This window comes from Falco punctatus (assembly GCF_963210335.1).
Source record: "Falco punctatus genome assembly, contig: scaffold_52, whole genome shotgun sequence".
Classification (NCBI taxonomy): domain Eukaryota; kingdom Metazoa; phylum Chordata; class Aves; order Falconiformes; family Falconidae; genus Falco; species Falco punctatus.
Window position 1 is genome coordinate 509,938 of NW_027660219.1, and position 22,483 is coordinate 532,420.

The window sequence follows — 22,483 nt, forward strand, 5'->3', positions numbered from 1 at the left end:
GTTTTTCCAGGTGTATAAAGTATTTTCCTGTCGCGACGAGCTGTGCTAGCTTTGTGGGTTTGCCCCCCAGCTCCCATCCCCGCAGAGACGCGTGCCTGGTCCCTCGGCCGTGCGGGTGCTCGATCGGTTGCACGGCGGGCGATGGGATCCGGCCGTTCGACGGCAGCATCAGGTCCCGAGGAGACGGTCGCTGCCAGCCCCGGCCGGCCTCGGCGCTCGGCGGGGCTGCGCGACGTCCCGGTGCGACATGTCCCTTCCCGGGGCTCGCCCCCCGTCTGGGTGCGAGGGGGGTGGCGGCGCGGCGGGTGGCGGGCCTGCCGGGGTGGGAGATGCGGCTCCAGGTGCTTTGCCCGCCGGCCCGGACGGTGCTTTCGCCTCTCGTTACGCGTTCGGGGGAGGCAGGAGGGTCGCCGTTACCGTCAGCGAGCCCGTGCTGCCGCCGCTGCCCGGTGTCGGGGCTGTGTGGCATCCCGGGGTGGTGGGGAGCGGAGCGATGCGCCTCGTCCTTGCAGGGTGCTGAGCTGCCCTTCCCCGGGGCCAGGGCTCGCTGCCGCTTCCAGCTGCACAGGATTTGGTCCCGCAGCCTCAGTGTGAGGGCTGGATTTTCGCGAAACGAGGAGGAGCTGCTGGCACCTTCTGTACTGACGGGTGGCTTGATTTCTTGCTGTGCTTTTCGTACATCTTTAATAGCCCGGTGGAGTACAAATCGTAAAGGAAACTTCATACGCAGAGTTTGAGAGTTTGAAGAGCGATTATTCACCCTCTAGCTGTCGTGAGGTTTCACCTCTCCTTCCTGGCCGGACTGATCTTCCAGTTAGAAGTGAAACAAGGTCAAACGGTTAAAAAAAAAGGTTTCCTTCTGTCAGGGCGAATCTAAATCAATCAAATTCCCAGGCACCAAAGTGTGTTGTGTAACAAATGGGAGTGCAAAGGTAAGCACGTAGCTTTGTGTGTGCGAGAGCGGTTGTGGGACTTCTCTGTAAGTTCTAACACCTTGCTCTTTGCGCTGTTCTGCAAATTTGCCTGGATTTTAAGTATGGACAGAAGAGGGAGAGAACGAACATATGCATTTGATTTGCTTAATAGAAAATATCTTGGCAGAAACACATGCTTGTGCTGTGTATTCTGTTAGAGCTTGGCTTTTTAAAATATTCATATGTTCTGTCTAATGAAAAGCTGGTAGTATCTCCCGTTCACCTAAGAATATGTTCAAACATAGCTTGAGATATGCTCTAATCACGTTAAGAAAAATGTATAGCTTAATATCAAACTAGCTAAAGTGCAGTCACTGGGGAATATCTCGGTGCTTGTAAACTTTAATTTAAAGAGTGCTGTGAGGCTGGATTACCCGATAACCAGTACAATTGAAACAGCAGTATACCCCCTCTTTTTTGAAGGAAGACTGTAGGTCGTTTTGAACAGCATAGAATCATTTAGGTTGGAAAAGTCCTTTAAGATCATTGAGTCCAGCCATTAACCTGACACTGCCAAGTCCATCACTAAACTGTGTCCTTGAGCACCACATCTACACATCTTTGAAATGCCTCCAGGGATGGTGAGGCCACCCTGAAACTTCCCTGGGCAGCTGGTTCCAGTCCTTGACAACCCTTTCAGTGAAGAATTTTTTCCTAATGTCCAATCTAAACCTCCCCTGGGGCAACCTGAGGCCATTTCCTCTTGTCCTATCCCTTGTATCCTTGTTGGATCTGGTAGAAATGATCCCCAGATGGCAGTGTGTAAAGGATTAATTTAAATTCCAGATTCTGGTTGCCTGGCATTAGCAAAAATAAAGCTTTTGTGTTATTTCTCTTAACAGTTAAAAATTAGATGCAGGAAAAATAAAGAGAAACACTAAGTACTGAATTCCTCCCCCCCCCCCCCCCCCCCTTTACATTTTGGTAAGAGGGAACTAATTTGCTCTCCTGTCTGCTGTGCATCCTGGTGCTGAGCTAATCTTTTCTATGCCCTAGATTGTTATTAGCCTTGCTTGCTTATTACTGAAAGATTTACTTTCTAGGACTCCTTTTAATTCCATTTGCTCCTACACTGCCTTTTGTCTTAAATGTTATTTTTTTGTAGTGTCCTTTGAAAGATTCTTGGCCTTTTCTAACCCAGGACAAATTTATAGTAGCCTGATCGAGTTTTCCTAATCATGAATGATCTTCCCAGCAGGATATGTTCTTTGTCTTCTTCCTAACGTGATTCAGGACACATTCTGTTTTAAAGTGCCCTTACCCTTGAACCATTGTGCTGGGATTTAGTGTATTGACCCAAACTCTAGTAGATTTTTCTTGAGGCTCTTCTGTGTCACTTTGCACAGCACTCATAAGATACCCGCTGTCAAAGTGCTTGCACTTTAGTAATAACACCTTGGCATTGTTAAAGTAAGTATGTTTAAATTTTCCTTTGGCCGACTCATCTGTTTTAATTCCTTAAGTATTCAGATTTGTTCTGAGACTGACGCGCGGAAAGCAGACTCCACAATCTGTAAGATTGTAAAGTAGGTATGTTTATTCAGCGCTGGGCAGCACGGGGGGGTGGGGTGGGGGTGGGTGGGTTAGTCCTGCCAAAACCGTGTGCGCCTGACACGAAAACTTGCTGTGTTTTTATAAGGCATCTCATTACATATTCATAATGTGTTGTAATGCACCTATACATATGCATTACCTATCCCCGCTTCGTATTAAAATTAGTTCTGCGAGCTATTTCCATATTTTTTTCTCGACTGAGTTTGCGCAGTGTCCCCTGGTGGTGGTCGTCAGGGGTCCTGAGGATGAAGGCAGGCGAGTCTTGCTAGTTACCCCCACATCTGGCGCAGGCTCAGTAGCGTCCTGGTTTTTGTCCAAACCGCAGAACCGGCTTTGGCTTGTTCTTGCGAGGTTGTAATTGTTCTTTTGACTTATATGGTCATAAAGCTGGACTTATATGGTCATAAGGCTCTTTACTCCCGTATACCTTATCACAGCACCCAAACAAACCATGTAAGATCTGGCAAACAGCTAAGCAGACTATTATAATCATTAAAACTTTACCCTAAACGGCCAAGCAGACTATCATTACCCTAAACAGCTAAGCAGACTATCATAATAATCGTTAAACTTTACTCTGTCTCTTAACCCCTTCTCTCTCAGTCCCCCCTTTTCAAAGAAATTAGTAAATTCTTTTACTCAGACTCGAAGTATTGATTAGATTCTAATTTTTGTCGCAGTTGATTTCTCTTCCATTCACTATAGGAATTTCCAGTTCCCTTAAGCCACCAAAATCCACAACGGATAGCTATACCAATAATTAAAAGTAGAAAGACAATCACAATGATCATTACAAATAATTGTTTTAACCATGTTAGATTGGGCAACCAGGATGTCAATTTCTCCCATAATTCAGAAAAGCCCCAAGAAGTGTTATCTTGTGTCACTTTATGTAGAATATTTACTTGTTTCCTAATTTCTTGGAGGTCCTCTGTAATTCGCCCGCTTTGATCTGCATACATGCAACAATCTACATTGATCACAGTGCATACCCCCCCTTGGAAGGCTAATAGCAAATCTAAAGCCATACGATTCTGTGACACTATTTTTGATAAGTCAGTAACTTCCTTCTGAAGTGCCAGGAGAGCATCAACTGTCCTATTTTCCACTGTTTCTATTATAGCTGAGATGTTTATTATTGCCTTTTCCAACTCACTAACCCCTAAAAACGGAATGAACCATTGCGCAAAACTGTGGAAACTCGTTGGTCTGTTTATGAGGGGGTTATTTACGATGTTCTGTTTTTTCCTTATGGGGGGTCGTGTTGACCCGTCAATGATAGTAATATTGGGGACCAGACCTCCCAGAGTGCATGCTCCTCGCCATCCTATGGGCAAGACTTTACGAGCCATTGTGCCGCACAACCAATACCACCCTGTCCCTCGTGGGGTCGGGAGACCGGTATAGTTCAATTTCAAAAATCCCAAATCTCTACCTGTCATATTTAATGTATGACTTCGGTTACAATTTGGGTGTTCTCCCACGAACAGTCCTTTTCCCGAACTTACCAGGCAGTTATCCCCCAGTGTGCTGGTCTCTTCGACAGTGATTTTTAATTCTCGTCCCCACTTAACCTGAGGGTCTGTGCTCCAGATTGTATTTCCCCAAAAGGAGCCGTCTTGGCGGTTCGTCAGGGGAACTGGCAGTGGGATGCCTATTAACGGTATCTCATAACCAGAATGTCTTGGCATTTGGGTACAGATCCAACAATCTGTCTTATTTAAAATTTTGGTGATGTTTTGAATCGCCTGAACATACCAGTTCTCTCGCCAGGCCGCTGTGTCTATCACCTGTGAAATTATCAGAATCATATTAAATTTAACCCACATCCTATCTTTTTAGCTTGAGCTTTAACGGCCCTTGAATTTCTGATGTCCAAAGCTTTTGTGGTGACTTCTTCACACGGGTATGATGAATCCAGGCATTCTGTTCTTTAATTTTGACTGCTGTGAAGGAGGTGAGGAGTACTTGGTATGGTCCTTCCCACTGTGGTTTCAAGGTTTTTTCTGCAAGAGACTTTACATATACATAATCTCCAGGTTGGATATCATGTACAGGCCCATCCAGACCCCTTCCTCGGGTCCCAGTTACATGTTTTCCAGTTGTATTGAGCTGCTTGCTCAATGCCACCATATAGGAAGTCATAATTTCATCCCCAATTTGCATTGATGTCCCCTTTTGTATTCCATAGGGGCGTCCATACAGAATTTCAAAAGGGCTCAGTCCTTCCCTCGCCCTCGGTCTTGTCCGTATACGCAAAAGGGCTAAAGGGAGAGACTGAGGCCATGGCAAGTTTGCTTCTTGTCCCAACTTTACAATTTGCTGTTTGATTAAGTGGTTCATTTTCTCCACTTGGCCACTCGACTGAGGGTGATATGGGGTGTGAAGTTGCCAATCTATAACTAAATGGTGGCTGGTTTGTTGCACTATTTTTGAAACAAAGTGTGGTCCTCTGTCAGAGGATATGGTTGCTGGAACCCCAAAACACGGTATTATTTCTTGTATTAGTATTTTAGTTACCTCCCGAGCCTTGGCAGTTCTGGTTGGGAACGCTTCTGGCCAACCTGAAAAGGTATCAGTTAATACCAGCAAATATCGGTACCCCCCTTTTCTTGGAAGTTCTGTGAAATCAACCTGCCATTGTTGTCCAGGCCCATTACCCTTTCCAATCTGGCCCATTTCTAATTTGGGAGTATTCTTTGGATTAGTCTGGAGGCAAAGGTCACACTGTTGAGTCACCTGTCTCACTGTGGTATATAAGTTTCTAGCTACAATATCTTTTATCAGATGTTTATACAGAGCCTCCATTCCCCAATGTCTCTTCCTATGTTCTTCCCGTATTAAGTGCCACAGTAAATATGAGGGGACAATTAACTTTCCCTGTGGGGTATAAGCCCATCCCTCTTTATTATATGATCCTTCTAAGTCTGAAATAAGTTTCTGATCTTCCCTAGTGTATTTTGGTTTATCTTGTAGGGAAATATGCCTATCGGGGATTAAAGCCCCTGCTACTTTTATTTTTGTTTTGGCTACTTGTTTTGCCTCTCTGTCCGCCAGTTCATTCCCTTTTTCCAAATCTGAGCTCACTTTCTGGTGTGCCTTAATATGCATAATTGCCACTTTCTCAGGGAGTTGGACAGCTTCTAGTAACTTCAGAATTTCTTCTGCATGTTTGATATTCTTTCCTTGGGAGTTCAATAAACGTCTTTCTTTTCAAATTGCTCCATGTGCGTGTACAACTCCAAAGGCATATTTTGTGTCTGTGTAAATGTTTACAGTTTTGCTCTGAGCCAACTCCAGGGCTCGAGTTAGGGCAATTATTTCTGCCTTTTGTGCGGAGGTGTTCATGGGCAAAGGTCCTGACTCTATTACCTCTTGACTGGTGGTGATGGCGTATCCTGCGTGTCGATTGCCATTCAGGACATAGCTGCTCCCGTCTGTGAACCAGTTTTCTCCGTTTTCTATGGGGCTATCCTTTAAGTCTGGGCGACTTGCGTATGTCGCTTCAATAGTTTCCAAGCAGTCATGATGCACTGGTTCTCCTGTGTTTCCGCTGAGAAAAGAAGCTGGGTTGACAATGTTAGTAACCACGATTTCCACATCATCCTGTTCCACTATTACAGCTTGATATCGCAGGAATCTTTGTGGAGATAGCCAGTGTCCACCCTTTGCTTCCAATACTGCCGACACTGCATGGGACACAAAAACAGTCATTTTCTGGCCCAGGGTGAATTTTCGGGCTTCCTGTATATTTAGTATCACAGCCGCAACTGCCCTTAGGCATCCAGGCCAGCCCTTTGCAGTCGCGTCTAACTGTTTAGAGAGGTAGCCAACTGCCCAACGATACGGACCTAGCTCCTGTGCCAATATTCCTAGGGCAATGCCCTGTTTCTCGTGAGAAAAAAGGAGGAACGGCTTACCCACATCCGGGAGTCCTAAAGCCGGGGCTGACATCAGAGCCTTCTTTAGTTGTTCAAAAGCTTGTTCAGCCTCTTTATTCCATTCGAGGTGTTTCTGCTCAGTCGCTGTCAGCGCATATAATGGTTTAACAAGCAGTCCATAATTGTAGATCCACAATCGACACCACCCTGTCATTCCCAGAAAGGTTCGCAATTCCTTTACCGTCTGGGGTTTTTTAGTTTGGCATATCACCTCTTTGCGGGCCTGCCCCAAAGTTCTCTGTCCCGCACTGATCTCATAGCCCAAATAATTCACTTTACGCTGCATTACCTGGGCCTTCTTCTTGGACACCCTGTATCCTTGAAGCCCTAAGAAATTCAACAGACTCACCGTCCACACCATACAATCTTCCTCTGTGTTGGTAGCGATCAGAATGTCATCCACATACTGTAACGATTTTCCTTTCTCGGACGGGGCTTCCCAGGATTCCAGGTCTCTCGCAAGCTGATTGCCGAAGATGGTAGGACTATTCTTAAATCCTTGCGGCAACACCGTCCAAGTGAGCTGGGTCTTTCGACCACTTTTAGGATTTTCCCACTCGAATGCAAACAACTTTTGACTGGCTTCGTGGAGAGGGAGGCAAAAGAAAGCATCCCTTAAATCTAGAACAGTAAACCAGATTAATTCAGGTGCCAATACAGTCAGTAGGGTATACGGGTTTGCCACGACTGGGTAGAGATCCTCAGTAATCCTGTTCACTGCGCGCAAGTCTTGAACCACCCTATATGACCCATCGGACTTCCGAATAGGTAATATAGGGGTATTGAATTCAGACTCACATTCCTTTAATAGTCCTAGCTGCAAAAATTTTTCTATCACCGGCCGGATTCCCTCCCTGTCCTCTTTCTTTAGAGGATATTGTTTAATCCTTACCGGTCGTTGACCTTCCTTTATCTTAACTTCAACAGGTGGAGCATTTTTCGCTCTTCCAGGCACATCAGTAGCCCAGACTCCTGGATACACTTGGTTCAGAATTTCCTCATCAATTTTCCCTTCCGAGGGGAGACTAGTTAGGACTAGACTTAATGCCTGTGTATATTGTCGATCCTTTACCTCCAGAGTAATTTCCCCTTTTTCAAACGTGATCTTTGCTCCTAATTGTTCCAACAAATCTCTCCCCAAAAGTGCCTTTGGGGAGTTGGGCATGTATAAGAACTTGTGGATACCCCATTGTTTTCCCAATTTATACTTTAAAGGTTCGCAAAAATACGCCTTTTCACTTTGACCAGTTGCTCCCTGTACTACAACGTAATCATCTCCTAAAGGCATTAAGGCTTGATTCAAAACCGAATATGTTGCTCCTGTATCTATCAAAAACTCCACTTGTTGCTGCTTTTCCCCTAGCTTAATTATAACCAGTGGATCCGCTAGAGTAGATTCCCCAGGTTCCCGTCAGTCTTCTATTACATTGGCTATCTTCACGTTTGCCGAGGTTTTCCGACCCCCTTCCCTGTTTCTAGGACATTCCCTTTTCCAATGACCAAAGCCCCTGCATATAGCGCACTGATCCTTTTCTAATCAAGACGAATCTCGCCTACCACCTCTCCGTTCCCCTTTTTCTTGAATGGCAGCTATCAATTTCCTTTGTCCCCGCCGATATTCTTCTTCTCTATTACTAAACACCCTCCATGCTTCATCCAACAATATTTCCAAATTTCTACCTTCTGTAGAACGCAGCTTTTGAAGTTTTCGCCTTATGTCCCCTGCAGATTGACCCAGGAATAAAGAAACTAATTGCTGGATCCCTACCTCAGACCCAGGGTCCAGCGGCGTGTTACGGCGCATCACATCCCTCAGCCGATCCAGGAACTCAGACGGGGACTCAGAAGGAGTTTGCTTAACTGCATATAAAGCTGACCAGTTTATAGTTTTGGGAATTGCTCTCTCCATTCCCTTCGAAATCCATTCCTGATATTCCTGTAATCTTTGCATATGTGCCGATCTATTAGCATCCCACTTTGGGTCTTGGAGGGGGAAATGTTCCTTAACATCCCCTCCTGTAATTTTATAATGGTCTTCGGCCAAATTTCCTGCTGTTTTCAAAACTAGCTGTTTTTCAGTTTCAGTCAAATATTCCAATACTAATTGTATATCATTCCAATCGGGATTGTGTTGTTTTACGATAAATTGGAAATGCCTGGCTACACTTATCAGGTCACTTCTATAATCCTTTGCAATCTTTCTCCACTCTCCCAAATCAGCAGTGGAGAAAGGCACTTTAATTAGCATTGTTCCACCATCTGGCCCCACCGCCTCTCGGAGGGGTGCTTGTAAAATAGTCAGGGCAGACTTCTGCCGAGTGTGGGAAGATACAGGGCTATCAGGAGGATTTGAAGCTCCTTCCGAGTCCGCATCCTGGTCCCGTGCCCGGGGGGGAGGTTTAAACAAGTCATTTAAGTCTTGTTCTGGGGCTTGGTGAACTTTGTCTGCCTTTGTACACCTCTGCCCAATGCTGCAGGAAGAACAGCATCTTTTTAGTTTACTTCTACCCCCTTTATTTTCTCGCTCCAATGCGAGTACCATAGGGTCCTGTGGGGGTGTTATCCCACAGTCCCTTTGCCACTCCGGATGGTTTCGCAGCGTGAAAAACATATCTGCATATGACACTTCATCCCATTTCCCTTCTCTTCTCAAGAACAGCATAAGCTGTAACTGCGGCGAATGAAGAGACGGGACGCAGCTTGATGCAAGCAAATGTCAATTTATTGTACAGAAGCACGAGGTTTTATAGACTTTCAGAAGCTGCGCTTTTAAACTAATTGGTTTTGAAGCTAAGCCTTGCATACTAGGCAATCCCTGATTGGTGGTTAGCTGCCAGCAATTAACAGCAAGGTGTTATCTTTCCTTGGCGCCATCCATCTCCCACTCCCCTGTGCTCTGCAAACATGCCTCATCATGTTAATTGTTGTCTAGACAAGCTCGAGCACATTCCCCTCAGCTAACTGATTGCCACGCGTGGTCCTGGTTTCGAGACCGCTCCTGCATCTCCCCCTTCCTGTTGCATAAAAAGAACCTTTGAAACCGAATGAGTAAAAACAAGGTATAAGTAATAGAACAAATAAAAAAGCAACTAAGACATATTATCAATGTCAAAATAACCTGCTGTCTCTGTTCCGTACAATTTTACAATTTCCCCTTTTTGTTTTTGAACAGCTAGGACCAGGTTTGCCATGTTCTGCAGGGCCCTTGCAAACATGACAGCAACCAAGGTAATAGCAAACAAACAATACTGCCAATTGAGTGAATGGATGCCAAAAAGGCTGACATTTTCAAAGATTTTCATAACATGTTAATGCAGTGGGGCACCTAAAATCCACGCAGCACATACCATCCAAATCCTCACAGCCATGTCCTTGAACCAACAACAAAAAGCAGTGGCAATTTTGACTCACATTCTTAACTGCCTACCAAACAAGGTGATTTAACTCTTTAATGCTTTCCCTGCTGTTACTCTGGATAAGAGAAGAACCGCTGCGACACGTTCCCATCATAGCCTCCTACTACATTAGCATCTACAGAAAGACAATGATCGACATTCAAAGTGTAAACAGTATCATCTTCTTTTGGATTAACATTATACATAGGTGGAAGGGCACACCAAACAAGAACTGGTTCAGTCAAAAAATTCGAAACATAGTGTGCCTTCTCTGAACATACCTCTGGGGTCATTCCCTTCGTTCCCTCTTTTTTTATGCAAAGAGAAACACTTTTACCGTAACAGAGAAGCCCCTATTTACATCTCTGAGCCCGGACACAGACCGCAGCTGTATGATCCACCAGGCTCAGGGCAGAAATCATTCATGTAGTTACATAGCTATATATCTCTACAAGCATGCAGACACCTATTAAACACTAGATAATCATGTTTATCTTTCCTCTTCTCCTTCATAATACCTAGCTGTTCTCTCATCTCTTGTTAGGTCACATATTCTCCAGCTTCCTCTCCTATCTCTCTCTTCAGACATTCTCTATCCTCTTTTTTGCTTAATTGCGAGGAGGCAAAGGGGGTGTGTAGCTGGGTGACCATGACCTGCTTTATGTTACAATCAACTAAACACTGAATACAGGAAAAAAAAGGCATGGGAGACATAAGGCAAACATCAATAAGGTGGTTAAAGATAATTATAATAAATCCTGTAATACTTTTGAGTCATGGCCCAAAGTTTCCCAGCCGTGAGAAGAGACCAAAGGCATCCCACCCCTGGCTCTGTTGCAGATCTTTGTTTTAAGGCTTTTGAGTTTTGTATACTTTTGTAAATTAATTCACAGTGGTCACTCAGATTCACGTAATACATCCTATCAAAGTCTTCACACTTGTGTCCCTGTGCTAATAATAAAAATCAATAGCAACTCGGTTCTGAAGCAACATATGATGGACAGAATCAACATCTGTTAATAAGCCAGAAAAAAAATAGTATTTGTAGTATTACTTTGTTTAGCAAGCTAGCAGCCTAATTTGCTAAGCAAGTTAAAAGCGTGTACTATTCTTACAGAAGAGATTAGAGAAGCAAAAATCTGTTATGCTGCATTCCAGAACTCAGCCTGAGAATTGCAGTCTGCTGTGAGTTCTGCGTTACAATCATTTGACACATGTTGGGGTTGCGATTGTGAAAGTTGCCCATTTACAATTTTCATTGGCATTATCACAGCTAGTTGTTTTAAAAGCAACCCTTGAGCTTCCTGATGTTCGACTTGTTGCAAAATATTCTGAAGCCAATCAATCAAGTTAGTATTAAAGTTAGTGACTCTCTAGGACCCTGCAAGACTGTGGCAAGACTCCCGCATCCGGACTGCCTTAATAGCCATTCCTTCATTTGCAAACAGTTGTCCCTGGGATACCTTGCCTGAGTCACAGAATCGGCACAATTAATTTCTCCAGCCAACTGCTCATAGTTAACAGCAATTCCCCGATTAAGGTTTTCAGTCAAGGCCACTACACGTAGCTCACAAAAATCAAATAACCACATCATATACTGTATCAGTTAGTACCATACAAAGCAATGACTTCCAATCATGCAGTGTGAGCGTATAAGGCTCTGCCATCACTTCAAGAAGGGACATAGCAAATGTATTATGAATCCTCCCTTCCCGCACTGCTTTGCTTAACTCTTTAACAGCCTCGTATTGCACAGGCTGCCACTCTGCAGGTTGATTTGTCTGACAAAATACTGAACATGCCATAGCGACTCCCAAAACCCATCACTGAAGTGTTTCCCGCTTGCATTCCTGTCACCAATCCCTCAGACTCCCTTTCACCCTCCCCAAAAATACAATCAATGCATCAGGAGAGACAAGGGGGTGGGGGAAAGGTCTAGCTCCTTTTCCAGATCTATAGGACCTGGATCAAAAGGTTTATCAGTGTCAATGGAATCATTGTCCAAGTTGTCCTGTTCCCGTGCTTGCTCCTGTGTTGTGAGGGTCGCTGCAATCAGTGACAGAAGCTTTGGGGGCAGAGGAGGTGTGGACGGAATCGCCATCACTGACGGTGTCTTGAGAAGAGTCGTGCTGTCGGTGGAATTTACAGCTTCCTCTGGTTTAGCACCGTTAGTAGAATTAGTCCACACTTGGCAAAGAGTAGTCAGAATTTGCCACCAAGATGCTAAATGCATTCCCGACACGGAGCTCCCCTCCGCGGCAGCATCATACAATTGGCTGCTGTATGTACACACTTTCATTCTTTCAAAGTCTCTAAAGTTTCTTGGCTGCTCACCTGTCTCGATGAGTACAGGTGTTATCCTCGGGGTTTAGGTTGTCCGCCTGGTCCAGCCAGCCAGACGATCGTTCAGCCAAGCCGTCTCCTCCGGAACGCAGCCCTCTTCCACGAGCTGTCTTTTTTCCGTCCGTATTCTTCCAAGGCTTCGGAACACCACCATAGGGGTCACCATTTGAGGAGACTGAGGCACGGACTCCCGGATCTGACTAGAAGACCCTTCATGAGTCCATATACGTCTCTTTCTGGGGACGAAGCCTGATTCCCCGTTACGGATTTCCCACAGCTCACCTCTCAACTCCGGAGGGATTTCAGGCCGGCTCCCGCTTCCTTTCAGCGGATCATTCAAAGTTCTGTGGGATTTGCTGCATGTCGCTCAGATAGGCGATTCGAGAGCCCTTCACGTCAGATCCTTAAACGCATCACGTCGGGGTCACCAATTTGCGGCGAATGAAGAGACGGGATGCAGCTTGATGCAAGCAAATGTCAATTTATTGTACAGAAGCACGAGGTTTTATACACTTTCAGAAGCTGCGCGTTTTAAACAGATTGGTTCTTGAAGCTAAGCCTTGCAGACTAGGCAATCCCTGATTGGTGGTTAGCTGCCATCAATTAACAGCAAGGTGTTATCTTTCCTTGGCGCCATCCATCTCCCACCCCCCTGTGCTCTGCAAACGTGCCTCATCATGTTAATTGTTGTCTAGACAAGCTCGAGCACATTCCCCTCAGCTAACCGATTGCCACGCATGGTCCTAGTTTCCAGACCGCTCCTGCATGTAACAAAGTATTATAATCCAATGTTCCATTAAATGGCCACTTAACTTCGCCCTCTAACTTATACAATGGCCACCACTGATTACAATATTTAATGAGGGTCTTTTTACTTTCTGTGCTTCCCTTCCCAACAATATCCTTCCAATGGGCGAGTATACAACCCAGAGGACTCTTTTTTAGTATCCCTCCTTGGGTGTTACCCATTTTCAATATACTCTTAAGGAATTTAAACTGACTTTTAAATTCTCTTTTCACGCCTGTCAGCCACAGTCTCACTTATTCTCACTCAATTCCACTCTCACGGACGTCCATGCACTCAGAGAAAATCACACACACATCACTTCACACAAACACTATGGTTCGACAAATTCAAATTGGTAGTCTATTCCAAATGCCTTTATTGCCATAACCAAAATCAATACCAAAAGAAATCTAACATAGCATCGCTCCAGTTAACAACCTTTTAGCAGCTGTAAATATTTTGTGAATTACCAGAGGTCCGCTTACCCCTCTCCTGCTTCTCCTGGTTACCTCGAACTCAGTCGATCTATCCCCGAGATCGCTACCGGCCGCTCTACCGGCCAGCGAGTTTCCCAATTGCAGTCCCAAACCCTATAGGTACCCAACCCACGGGCACTATGCTGCACGCCAGACGTCTCTGCGCAATTTATCAGCAGCCCCGAATGTGCGTACGCTCAAGTCCCTTCGTTAAACATACCGTTAAATCTGCAGCTTCAAGAGGCTGTTGTCCACTCCCGCGGTGATCGGCCGGCAGCGGAGACTCCTCCGAGTAAAATGCTCGGGGCGCGCCTAGGAGCGTCCGCTCCGCAGTCGGTCCCGCAGCCGAGTGGAGATCCTCCTGGCTGGCTCGCCAGAACTGACATGCGGAAAGCAGACTCCACAATCAGTAAGATTGTAAAGTAGGTATGTTTATTCAGCGCTGGGCAGCACGGGGAGGGGGGGGGGGGGGGTAGTCCCGCCAAAACCGTGTGCGCCTGACATGAAAACTTGCTCTGTTTTTATAAGGCATCTCATTACATATTCATAATGTGTTGTAATGCGCCTATACATATGCATTACCTATCCCCGCTTCGTATTAAAATTAGTTCTGCGAGCCATTTCCGTATTTTTTTCTCGACTGAGTTTGCGCAGTGTCCCCTGGTGGTGGTCGTCAGGGGTCCTGAGGATGAAGGCAGGCGAGTCTTGCTAGTTACCCCCACATCTGGCGCAGGCTCAGTAGCGTCCTGGTTTTTGTCCAAACCGCAGAACTGGCTTTAGCTTGTTCTTGCAAGGTTGTAATTGTTCTTTTGACTTATATGGTCATAAAGCTGGACTTATAAGGTCATAAGGCTCTTTACTCCCGTATACCTTATCACAACACCCAAACAAACCATGTAAGATCTGGCAAACAGCTAAGCAGACTATTATAATCGTTAAAACTTTACCCTAAACGGCCAAGCAGACTATCATTACCCTAAACAGCTAAGCAGACTATCATAATAATCGTTAAACTTTACTCTATCTCTTAACCCCCTTCTCTCTGACAGGTCGAGGAAAGGAGCACTTGTTCTTTACAGAGGATGAAGTAGCAGAAATAAATGTGTAAATAGGCATGACCATTAGGCCATTAGGGGTGTTTCTATGGGTATGTCTGCTATGCCCAGAATGGTGTAAGAACAGTAATCCGCTTTGCAAATTTGGCTGTATGACCATATCACTATGTTTAGAGGTGCAGGCATCAATAGATGCAAGTGTTTTCACAGAATTAAGAAAACCATCTTGTCCATGCAGTCCAGCCATAAATGATGCACAGAACAACAAATGATAGAAAAAAAATGTATTTTCAGATGCATATGAGTAAATAGAGTATTCTGTGCTGTCCTGCACACGCATGTGTGTACATGTATTCGTAGCCAGTGAGTCGTGGCTCCTAAGCCTGATTTAAAAACTGAATGAGTTCATTATAATCCCCTCCCCCCCCCAAAAAAAAAATAAAAAAAAAATCTGAGGAATCAATCTAATCTGCTTTACTAAATAAACGTATGAAAATGCTTACCAGGGATAAACCTGGGGACTCTACATATTTCTCTCTTTTTCCTCCAACAGAATGAAATCACCTTTGAGACAATAAAGGAGTTGGAAGAGGAGCCAGTGTGTCCCATTCAGTGTTCTCTGTGTATCTGCGTGCACCGCTTCCCCTGTTTGGTTTCTGATCTAGACGGGAAGGACAGGGAGGGTGTAAGGACACTGCAACTCTCTCTCCAGAAGATTGGCTTTTGTGCTGGCTTCAGGCAGTTCTGAGCTCTTTGGGGCTTAAATCTCCCAGAATGGGTGTGATGTTGAGTTGTCTACTCCAGGGCAAATGGAGAGGAGGAGGGGCGCCTGGAGGGAGGACCACTGGCTCAGGGGACACCCTGAGCATCAGAAGTTGTTGGAACCACTGATGACTAGAGCTGTGACCAGGGGGGACCTCTCAGATTTCTCTGCATGTGGTACCCCAGTTGCTGGGACATACATTAAGCAGAGGTTGTGCGGTGTGGTGGGAGGGTGACTTGGTTTGCAAAGGGGGAGCTCAGGCCAAACCCCTGCCAGGCAGGTAGAACTGCAGATCCTCCCTGTGCTTCGTGTTCACCTTGCCTATGACAACGTGCCACAGAAAAGCTGAGCACAGCCCTTTGCTGACGCCCAGCAGCTTGTGCTCCCTGCTGTGCCCCTCTGAAATGTTTTGGTTGATCGTCATTTCATGGAGAGCTCTATTGTCCCCGCAGCCAGGGCTACTGCAGCAGTAGCAAACCAGGGCTTCTAGTTACTCCCCGACGCCTGCATTCCTCCCCCTCTGCATCTCCCCAGCTCTCACAGAGGAGGGGTTGCCAGTGGTGCCTTCTTCAGGCAGGGCAATCTGCAGCTTCCATTGAATACCCTCCTTTCCTTTGAAAGCCCTGCCTCTTTCTGGCGGGTGGGGTTTGCTCGTTTCCATGGGCGCTTTTGCAGGTGGTGGTGACATGGGAAGGAAAGGGACATACAGTGCTGGAGGTAAAGAGCCGCTGCGCGTCTGTTTACACCGTGTTTGTACAGCTGAGGTGGATACAAATCGGGGGTGGCTTTGCTGGAGAACTATAACTGACCGCCTGTTTGGGAGTCCCAGAGCAGCACGTTCGGTACCAGGAGATCGCTGCACTGCCTGCCCTTGCCATTGCTCTTGCGCATGCGGCAGTAAATACCTCCTCTGCACAAAACTGAGTCCGGGTAGAGTCCACGGAGACAGTTTTGGTAAGAGTCCCAGGTGCTGCAGAAAAGCAGTCTGAGGTCTCAGCTGAGCTGTACTGCTTCAGAAGGGAGATTAGCCATAGATAGGTACGTGCTTTCTTTCTCAAAGAGGGGAAGGATGGTGTGGGATAGTCCTTTGCTCGGTGGTCCTGTGGGCGTGTGCACTGGAGAGGAGCCATCACAGGCCACCTCTTCCTGAGCAAGCCACCACTGTGGGAGGCACTGAGATGCTCAGCAGAGGCAGTTTAGGAGCGACAGGGGTGGTCTGTCCTGCTGCTTGGAGGTAATCCGCTCCATACAACCCTGAGATGCAACGTACCCAGCTAGAAGGAATCCCAGTAGAGGTGGACAAAAAGATGAACACGTGCAGGTATTGCTCCCCAGCAACATGCGAAAAAATTCATCAGCAGTACATATCCTGGCATGTATCCGTTCATATGGAAGGTGAATATTTATGGTTTTTAGTGTAAGTCAAAAGTTGTTGGACAGTCTGGTTTGCCTTGGAACGAAACCATACAACTAAATTTCGCGAAGCAACCCGTGTTTCAAATCCGTGGACAAGGTGAAATGCCATGTGCATGAGAGCGTTTCTCATCAGCGCGGATCTTTGCTGTCTCTAAAGCAGTGCAGGCTGGGGCTGTGGGTGCTACTGGAGATACACAGCCCGCCTGCACTGCAGGAAGGTCATTCTGGTCTGACTGTCAGATGGAGCTGTATGTTGTACAATATTGTACGTGTTGTGCCAAGCTTTCTGCAGGTAAAGAAAGAAGCAGTCATGTGTTTGACAACAGCAATCATAGGTGATGCTGTGAAGAAATTCAGGGAAAATCTGCGGCGCATGGGATTTTGACTACAACCAAGCTGTAGTTCTGACTTGTCTTGGTCACTTTAATTAGTAATGTGTCATTAATTTAAAAATAACCGGTGCAGTTAAAGAGCATGGGTGTTGGTCAGAAATGCCTGGTTTCTCATGTGTAAATTCACCAAGTCAGATGCACTGATGCAAGTGCCTGGATGAATGGGTAAAACAGGGCTGGGCTAGCCAGGGTTGGCACGGGCAGCGTGTGCAACATGTAGTTGTTTAGGCAATAGCTCTAATTCAGAGTTATGATGGAGGTGCTGAATGTGCTTGGTTTTGAAAGCACGCAGTGTTCGTTAGCTTCAATGGAAACTGCAGGATCCTGCTGTCCAAATCAATGAAACTGTGAGATACAATCCACTGTTCAGGAAAGTCAGAATATGTTTTTAAGGAAGTCTCTTGTTGGTAGGTAAAACCGCTGCTGAAGCGATAGCAGCGATGGAGCGTGTGTAAAAGAGCCTAGGGAGACCTGCAGCCTTCTGGAGCCAGGCAGAGTATTTCCTGTTCACTTTAGCTATTGGTCACGAAGGGAAGATGCTTCCTACAAATTGGGGTTTGTTCTAATGGAAATAGGTGACTTGTGAATAAAGAGGGCAGTGCAGAGTTGTCTTTTTTCCCCATTTTTGGAAAACAGAATGCATTATTGTTCCAGTTTAACAGTAGGTGGCACTTGGTTCCAGTGCAAGTAGTTATCTCTTCATTGCCATAAAAAGAAATCCATAGAACTCTATCGGTTCTGATTCTGAATCAAAGAATGAAAATAGCTTCTGAACAGGGTCCTGACTAATAATTCATGTGCTGTGATATCTGCATGGTGTTTCTTCATTGCCTTTCACTAAAATTCCTCTTTCCTGTGAAACCAGTTGTGTTTGTGGGTTTGGGATCTTTTTTTCTTTCCTCCCCTTGTTCGCGAACTGCTTGATTTTTTTCTGGTGGTGTTACAACGAACATTGTGCAGTCCTCCTAACGCTTTGTCCATCAGTACTGTTTTCACTTTTTTCTTGTTCATGTTTTAAGAGACACTATTGTTTTCTTTCTAAGGGCTGTATTTTTGTTATGTCTTGCATCATGAGTGAATTCAAAGTACTTTCAATGGCATAATACACTTTGTAGTGTAGTTTTGTGAAAATGCTTCTCTATGAATTAAAAAAAAGATCATTTTATATTATTTCATGGGTAAACCCTGAATTAATCAATCTTGGATGTGGTGTTTCTGTCTTCTAGAAATACGTGAAGCTTAACTTTATTTTTATAGGTTAAGAAGGAAAAAAGCAAACAAAGATGTTCAAAAGTGCAGGCCGTGGCAAAACAGGAATGTGTGGATAAATTAAATAACATCACTAATCGGCAAATGAAACAAAAGATTACTGTAAGGAAGAATGACTGTTTGAAAATGGTGAATGAAAACACGATAGAAGAAAAAGACAAAAAGAGTTTTTCATCTGGGGAGAGCTCAAAATTGATTAAAATGCCAATGAAAGGGTAAGCTAAGGAAATAATCTCTAGCTCTTATTTGTAGTACTATGTAAGTGTTTTAGGTTTTCTGATACTGTGGTAGTTGAAGTAGTTTCCTCAGTGGTGAAAGCCATAGTGAGTAGTCCACTGCTTCTCAAAAAATGAAGAAAAATTCTTTTTAGACAAAATGAAGCGCACGATGGAGGTTCAAATTTATTGCCTGCTCTAAAAAAAGAAAAGGGGAAAACAAAAGAAAACGCCCACCTAAATTCCTGTGATTTCCATGTCAACACTGAGGTAAAATGCATCTTCAAAACCAGAACTGAAGACTGGAAAAAGCAGTTATTTTTGTAGGAAATGGCCACCTAGAAAAGAAAAGTAGGAACTTGGGGTTTGCTACTACTCCCTTTTCTAGGTGATTTTAGTGATCTCCGTGCAGTTGGTGTTTTCCTTTTCATTAAGTTAATATGCCCTTTGTCGGGAGAGGGGAAAAGATGATATTACCAAACCAATCTCAAAAGTCTAAAGAAGGCACACGTATTTTTATGCAGACCTAAGCAGGAGCTTTTTCTGTCTGTCCTTCAAAGGAATCTCTGCTCTAGATGCTTTCTGTAACGTGGCTGTTGGATATAGTCCAGCTTAACCTGGATCTAGCTCAGATTCCACGTGTCCCCCTCACTCTAGGGGAAGGGTTTTAAATACTTGGGCATATTCCACGATCTTTACAGTCAAGTCTGTGATTTTATCATAGCTATTTTTTGTCTCGGTTGTTTCTGGACATCATCTTAAGTATGTCTGTTTCACAGAAATATTTTTTTATAAACCTACTCACTTGGTGGTTTTTTTTTTTTTCTTTCTTTCTGTGTAATGCAGTAAAATTGCCCTGAATGCCAAAGGTGCAAAGGAAAGTAAAAGACAGCCTTCAAAGCAGAAGGCTCATCAGCAGATGAGCTCTTCCAGTGGCAATCATGGTCAAGTACCGGATGATAGCACTTCCAGTGAAACATCTGAGGATGAAGGAAGGTATGCATATAAGGTATGTTGAAAATAAAACTCACTTAATGATAAAAATTGGCCTGAGAGCTAGAGGCAAGTTTGGGGTTTTGTTGTGTGTTTAAGGTTTTTTGTAAACCTGATGCATATGAAGATTCTTGTTCTTTCGTGTGACCACCTGATGTTCTTTCTTGTTCTTTCTTGTTCTTTCCTGTGACTACCTGATGCGCTTTGTGTTGACAAACACTTCACTTCTGTTTAGAGTGCTTTTGAACATGCTGGCCAAGTCAACAATAAGGTCACGTGCACAAATTCTGATTAATTACATGACTGTGTGTGCACAGGCATAGAAGTATTTCATGTGTTTAAAAAGGGCGAGGTATCTCAGTTTTTTCACTGCAGGTATCTCAGGATTTTTTGCCCTGCTCCCCGCTCCACCTTTTCTCTTGCAGCTGTGTACCCTCCTGACTTCTTGCCCACCCTGAACTTACTTGTGTGGGTTGTGGCAAAGTGAGAAAGAGAAGTTGTTGACACTGTTCAGCCCTAGCTAAAAATCTGGTGTGTTATCAATGCCGTTTTGGTCAGAAATCTAACACACAGCCCTGTGTGGGCTGCTGTGAAGAAAATAAACTGCGTCCCAGTCAGACCCAGGACACCAGAGAATCCAAAATTACAGTTCTTTGACCTGTAGGAGAAGGATTCTCGGTACTGAAGGGAGCTAAACCCCTGGTATTAAACAGGGAATGCACGTAAGCGTATAGCTACATGTCTGTAGCTGTAAGATTTCTGTCACTTTGCGTGAAGTTTAGGGAACAGTTATTTCAACTATTTGCTTAATATCTTGCGGAAAAATTAGCCTTCCAGTAGACATTAATAGCACACAATAATTGTTTCAGTCTTGAACTATATCTAGCAAAGTTACTATACCAGATTTTAGTTTAATTCAGTTCTGCAATTAAGTTTTCAAAGCAACTGTAGGTATTATTCATAATGCAAAGTAAGCATTTCAGTACTGAAATATATTTCTTGTTTTCTAGACCTGCAGCAACAACCAGGAGTGAAAGGAACGAGGTACTGTAAAACTAGTTTCTTGATAAACAGTCTCTATCAGCTTTTAATCACTTAGGTGGGAGCAGTGTTTATGTAGTGATCAACCAGATGTACAAATTGCTGCTGGTATGCAGCTTTATTGTATTTGAGACAAATCTGTGGGCTGTGAAGGAGAGAATGAATCATTCCTGCATTTGTAATGGTCTGTAATACTAGACAGTGGAATTACAGAAAGTACTGTATTTTTTGTAGGTCAGCATACCAGTGGAAGTAACTGATGACCCTGGTTTAAGTCACTCATCTGACCCACCTTCAGAGGATGTCCGGTTACAAGCTTCAACCTACAAGGAGACTATGCTGCTGTTGGAAGAGCTTAGTGTGGTTCATATGGGTATGTTTTCAAGTCTCTGTCTTCAGCTGTTACAAGTTCCCCTTAAAACATGATTTCTTTGTATGCACTCCTAAGTATGTTAATTTCATATTTTGATATAGTATCTCTTTGTGACTAGAGATCCCCCTCAAAAGCTGTGAAACTGTCACCTGACCTGAGATGTTGCCTGCATTGCCAGCCGACGTGCCTTACGTTATCATTGGTTCTCTGTCTAGTCAGAGCTGGAGAAGCAGTTTCTTGCAAAGTACAGTTCAGCTCCTTCTAATGCGGTCATCAAAAGTCAGCAAGAGCTTTTTCTTCTTTATATCCCCCTGATGTGGTTTAAGCCCAGCCACACCTAAACACCTAAGCACCACACAGCCACTCCAGCCACTCACTTGTTCCACCCCAGTGGGGTGGGGGAGAGCATCGGAAAGGGAAAAGTGAGAAAACTCACGGGTCGGCATGAAAACAGTTTAATAGCAAAAGCCACGCACGCAAGCAAAGCAAAGCAAGGAATTCATCCAGCACGTCCCATGGGCAGGCGGGTGTTCAGCCATCTCCAGGACAGCAGGGCTCCGTCACGCATAACAAATACTTGGGAAGACAAAGTGCCATCACTCTGGATGTCCCTCCCTTCCTTCGTCCTCCCCCAGCTTTATATGCTGAGCATGATGCCGCGTGGCATGGCTCGTCCCTTGGGTCAGCTGGGGTCAGCTGTCCCAGCTGTGTCCCAGCCCGGCTCTTTGCGTACCCCCAGCCTGCTCGCTGGTGGGGTGGGGTGAGGAGCAGAAAAGGCCTTGGCTCTGTGTGAGCGCTGCTGGGCCATAAGGAACACATCCCCGTGCTACCAACCCTGTTTGCGGCACAACTGTAAAACATGGCCCCGTACCAGCGACTGTGAAGAAAATTAACACTATCCCAGCCACAACCAGCACACCCCTCAACAGCTAATGACAAAGAGTACAGCAAAATAATGGCTTTGCTTAAAAATAGTAAGTACATATATATAACAAATTTCAACTGTCATGAGATGCTTGCATATATGCACAAGGCATTATATAAACATAAGCATCACTTACTAGGGCTCTTAAACTATGCTAAAATTTCATCAGGCAAGTGTTAACCTTGGCCGAAGGCCAAACTCCCCGCCCAGTGCTGCCACTGCCCCTCCTTGACGAAACGGGGTGAAAAAGCTTGTGGGTCAGTGTGAAGGCAGGGCTGTCACTTCCCAGTGACTGTCACTGGCCAAACAGACTCCACCGATTAAAATACATTTGGATAGTGAGAAACAAAGACCCAAAACCTGAGAAGGACACGTCGGCACCCCCCCCGCTCAAGCTCTGCTGCGCTCCTTCCCTGCCACCTCCCCAGGCAGCACGGGGAGGCTGCGGTCTGCAGTCGGGACGTAGCAGTTTCTCTCTGCTGCTCCTTCCTCGTCCCTTTTCCCTGCTCCAGTGTGAGTCCTCCCCCAGGCTGCAGTCCTTTGGGGAGAATCTCCTCCAGCCTGGGCCCTC

At 45.1% G+C, this 22,483-nt stretch overlaps 1 long non-coding RNA gene across 1 annotated transcript in view; it reads left to right on the plus strand.

The window, feature by feature from the left end:
- The window catches only part of LOC308057581, a 309,793-nt gene that overhangs the window by 35,484 nt on the left and 251,826 nt on the right, over positions 1–22,483 (plus strand). The window lies entirely within an intron of this gene.